Source organism: Triticum aestivum, chromosome 5B (genome assembly GCF_018294505.1).
Source record: "Triticum aestivum cultivar Chinese Spring chromosome 5B, IWGSC CS RefSeq v2.1, whole genome shotgun sequence".
Taxonomy (NCBI): Eukaryota; Viridiplantae; Streptophyta; class Magnoliopsida; order Poales; family Poaceae; genus Triticum; species Triticum aestivum.
The window spans coordinates 186,505,568-186,511,012 of record NC_057807.1 but is presented as its reverse complement, the minus strand read 5'-3'; the positions used below and the strand labels follow the sequence as shown (position 1 = coordinate 186,511,012).

At 47.0% G+C, this 5,445-nt stretch overlaps 1 protein-coding gene across 1 annotated transcript in view; it reads right to left on the bottom strand.

The window, feature by feature from the left end:
• The window catches only part of LOC123110975 (deaminated glutathione amidase, chloroplastic/cytosolic), a 36,305-nt gene that overhangs the window by 23,836 nt on the left and 7,024 nt on the right, over window positions 1–5,445 (bottom strand). The gene's annotated exons all lie outside the window — the stretch shown is intronic.

Genomic DNA, 5,445 nt, shown 5'->3' with positions numbered 1-5,445 from the left:
CACCGTTTTGGCCATAATTTCCACCTCCCAAGTCCGTTTTTCGTGTTCTTTAGCTCGTTTAGAAGCTCTTGACATCCCCCATCCACTCATCCCACTACCACCACCATTAACCCCCATCAAAAAATCATCACAAAAACACCTACTTTCCGCATTTGACCGATCTTGCGTTGCCATTTGCGTTTCCTAAGGTGTTTCGGCTACTTAGGAGCGTGTGACATCTTCGTCACCATCATCGACTCGGGGTCATCTTCATCGCTAACCGTAAGAAAGGACGGTAACCTCGACGACACTTACTCCTTACGTTGCTTTTGCATTGATAGCCCGAGCCACTTTGCGTCGCTTACCCATTGAGACTAGCAAGTTGAGAATTGCCGGGCCACGCTTTTTGTGCACCGTAGTGATCGTGTTATCATCTTAGTGCCATAAGTCTCTCCCGTGCATATCATACATACTTGTCTCATATCATACTCGGCTCGAGCATCAAGCATAGAAAAAAAAAGAAGAAGAAAAGCTTTTAAGCAAAAGAGGAGAAACAAAGAGCTCGTAAGCAATAGAGTTGAGCCATTTGCATACCTATATCATCTTGGTCATCGCATATATACCATAGTTGGGATTGAAGACGGCACGGTTCTCTCATACGTAGGTGCACAAGCGTATCTTGCCCATTTGAGCAATCGAGCTAGTGTCTCTCGAGCATTCGCACAACAAGAGCATTTTCCGTGGTTGCACATTTCGAGCTCACTCCTTGGTTGTGCGGATCCCATCTATCTTCCGTGCGTGTGTACCTAGTGATACCTTTGGGTTTGATCTATTTGCTTTACTTGCATTTTTGTGAACCTTCTCAACCTTATCGATATCTTGACTAACATTTGCTTGAAATTTTTGCCACCTTCCTAACCGAGCTACTCCATAAGCCTCTTACTTGTAGGTGTGAGAAACAAACCCGGTTCCAATTCTCCTATTGTGGCATTGCATTGAGTGACACTTGTTACATCCTCAATCCTCGGAGAAGGTAACTTTGGTATTGTTCTCTCACTTTCCTACTCACACCACTTGGTTATGATGGATAGGCCACACTCGTCGGCGAACCCACTTTTCGAGGAGCAAGGTGATGATTCCGGCTTTGTCTCCAAGAACCACTTCATCGCGCAACGAGTGCTACATAAGAGAAGCTCCCCAAGCTCAAGTCCGCGACTTCCACGAGCTACTACGACCTCGACACCGACCACGAGCTTCCTTTCTATGGGACTCCAGACCCCGAGGAGTATCTCGAGTGGGAGTGCAAGATGGACGACTACCTCAAGCTACATCAAGTCCATTCCGAAGACCAAGTGAAGCGTGCCTCAAGTACCTTCCACGATTACGCATCGACATGGTGGCTTCATACACCTTCGACGACCTTCGTCACGAGTTGGCCCAAGATGAAGAAAGCTATGCGGCGAGCGTTTTTGCCTTCCACCTACACGAAACATCTTCAACGCCAATTGGAGAACACCATCCAAGGATCCAAGTCCCTCAACGAGTACTTCCTCGAGATGAAGACAGCCTTGCGACGAGCCGGTGTGGACGACCCCATTTGGATGAAGTTCTACTTCATGATGGGATTGAACAACGACATCTCCAAGATTATCTTCCTCGAAAATTACAAGTCCCTCGACGACAACTACATTGGTGCTCTCAAGACGGAACAAGAACTTATGAAGGCCAAGACTTCTCCACCCCAAGCACACTTATCGAAGACCAACCTCAAGGACGGCGAGCGTGAGGCTAGTACCACCACGTTGTCCAAGGCCGACAAGCTCCAAGACTACGCTCCCAAGTTCGACTCCACCGCCATCCCTCTTTGTGGCATTGATGACGCCGAGTCTACTTCGACTCTTTTTCAAGACGGTGCGGCGACGAGTACAACTATGGAGACCCTCAAGGAGCAAGCTTTGAAGGCGAGCGACAAGGTGGCGAGCAAGGATGATGCTTCCATCTTTGGAGGCAAGAGTGATGATGTGCCATCTTCGGCCTTCATCCACGGCGACGACGGCGAGAAGGTTGAGCATGGGACTATCCCTTCAACCAAGGCGGCGATAGGCGTTGAGCATGGAGTCATTGGCACCAACATCTCCCCGACACCCACACATGAGAGCATGCCACACACCCTATGTGAGGTTGAGAGCCATTTGAGTGACTCCACCAACCATACGAGTGAGAGCATCCAAGAGGGAGTGAGTGAGCCACAACACTTAGTGAGTGAGGTAGTTGAGAGGGCACGTGAGGCCACTATGATTTCTCACGACTTAACCTCTACTCCGAGTGTGTTTTCCTCTTTGGTGCTAGGTCTCCTACATGACGACATGCCTATCCTCGACGAGTGCACACCTCCAATGGAGATGACGATGGCCGTGGTGGATGATGATGCACCCCCCACATGGTTCCATCAAGATGAAGATAACAACGAGTGGATCTTCGACACCTCACCTACAACACATGAGCGACACTTCAAAGGTAACATAGGTGATGGTGCTTCTCTTGTTCCACTAGTGGACTCGCTTGACATTGATTGCTCACATGATGATGATCACCTTATGGATTCACCACATACTATGTCTTCAACATGCTAGATATGCCACCTATTTATGATGAATATGATGATGAGCATGTTGATTTGCCTAGTTGTGATACCATGCTTCATAGGATATCTTGTGAAAATTCTAGAGGTCACGTCCTGTTTGACAATCCATTAAACTTGTCATATGCTATGGGTGAGATTTCCCATAATTGTTTGCATCATATGCATACCATTCATGACAATGCTCTAGATATCACTAGTGATGCTTTCCACAATTTGAGTCTCCATTATGCTATACATAATAACAAACCTCTCATGATGGATGACATGTTTCTATATCACGCATCTCATTTATTTGAGCATTGGCTATTTTGTGCAAACCAACACACGCACGTGCGCATCATAAGGGATGATGTGTACATATACCACGCACACACAATTTTCCCTTTGTCTTTGTTGTGTGTAGGTACTCACGTATACTCGTCAACGTCTCAATCCCACGAGTTGACGAGACGAGCTCTTGAGAGCAACGATGATTTGGGATTCCGTGGATTATCCTTACCAACGTTCCCTTCGCGCAAGGACTACGCGCTTCTCTTTTACTTGGCTCTCACACGGCTATGGGCTATCTACCACTTGTCACCTTATGCCCATACTTTCATGTTCAATTTGCATGTTATGCCTCTTTACATGACTTTGCCATGCAATTGTGACCCTTGCTTGCATTTACCCATGATGCACCATTATGATATTCCTATGTGTATTTGCATGCTTGGTGGAGAGTGTTGTTGCTTTTGCCATGTTTATCATGTGCCTCATGCTACTGTTGATTCTTGTGTTGGGAGAGTCATGATGTTACATTGCTATTTACATAGGACTTCTTGCCAACACCATGAGCCTACTTTCCTCATATCTTGTTTTCATGATTGTGATATGTCATGTGCATTATATATGCCCACTATTTGCACCCATGACATGCTTGCCATGATTCCTCCTAGTATGTTGCATCTTCGCAGTACTAGCTTGCTTGACTTGATTGCTATGATTGCTTGCTTGGTTGCATCACCCATGTTCCACTCTTACTCGCTTTCTTGGGTTGATGACATATATGCTCATGCCTCTCACATGATATATATTGCTCATTGTCACTTGCCTCCATTAGTTGCCTCTCTCATATCCACTTGTATTGAGTGCAACCATATTATGCTTCTTGATCTTGGAGACTTTGACAATTTACTTGTGATGCATGCTTGTTTGTTTGAACCTATTGTACTTGGTTGTTATTGCATCATATGCTTACATACCATGCCAAATTCCCTTGTTCTTTCTTATGATGAGCATGATACATACACTTGTTGGGTATCTTACCACACGAATGATAGGTTTTGCATTTCCGCTAACCTCATTTGTTTTTCCGAGTGTTCGTCATGTTCTTTCGTTTTTTAGGATTCACAAGGCAGTACCATGGTAAGACAACTTGGTCATGTGAAGGCGTACACGATGCGCGACTCCAACATTTTCGACATCCTCATAAAGGTGAACTCTTTCCCTTTGAGCCATCCTCAAATACGCACATTGGACGGGTCACTCTTTCATTGTTGTTCCCTTCTTGTTGTCTACATAATACATCTCGCAAATGGAGGAGCGACATTGGAGATGGACCCTATGGACCTTCAAGTTGAGGAGCGCTCGCACTTATTGGATGCACCTTCGGAACCCCACTCATGCGACGACATCGAGCTTTGGTACATCAACACTCCTTTGACTTTTTATACCACAACCTCCATATTGGTTGATTATGCTTCCACATGTCATGCTCGATGGACATCTCATACTCACCGCAAGTTTGCACCCTATGCATGGATTGACACACATTATGATTGTCTTGTTGCATCTCGTATTCCCATGATATTTGAGCTCGTGCATTTCCTTAGCAAATTTGTTGTGATCTTTCTTGATGGCGTATTCATACATCATGATCTTATTGCCTACCATCAATTACATGATAACTTTTTCATTTTGAGCATACATTGCCATATTCATGCTATTGATAAACCGTCTCACTATGACATCATTTTGCACCGTGGTTGCATTGATCATGCTCACAACACATTTGTGTACACAATGAATGCTTTTGCTCCCATGAACGCTTTGCATCTCATTCTATTTCACCTTGAGAAGCTTCATGCGCTTTGCCACGAACAATCTTGTCGCACGGACTCATTCTTCCTTAATGGACACTTTGTATGCGCTAACTATTGTATTTCCGAGTGTCGTTTGTGTTTGCTCTTTTTGCACGTCTACTCCGGCGACATCTTGGAGTACTTGGATTGCGCCATGACTTCCACTTCGTCCAACTACAAGTCCATCCACGACAACCGTTTCCGTGGTGATGAGGATCACGATCCGAGGTCGAATCTCTCCCAAGGGGGGAGATGATGCAGAGCATCCCTCAACTACCCGCACCGACACTCCATCACCACCGCAAACACCAAGAGGGCCGTTGACAAGAGCACGGGCGCGCCACATCGAGAACGAGGTGAACTCTTTCCTCTTCGAACATCATTCGAATTCACATGAGAATTGGGGCCTACCTCAAATAGAAACATTGTGCCTTGTTAGGTACCAAGGAGATGACCGGGAGGACGCGAGGACGGAGATTCAAGTAACCATGGAGAAGGAGGGGCAGCAAGGGAACGAGAAGAACGAAGCAACGGAGGGCACGGACCACTCCGGGTGCCCGGCCACCTCCAGCCACCAAGGCCGCGGCCTCCCTGGCTGGCCCGGGTGCCCGGCCCTCTCCCGCCGGGTGCCCGGCCCCCCTGGCCCAGCCTCCAGCCGCACCCCGGGTGCCCGGGCCTTGGCCCCCGGGTGCCCGGCCCATC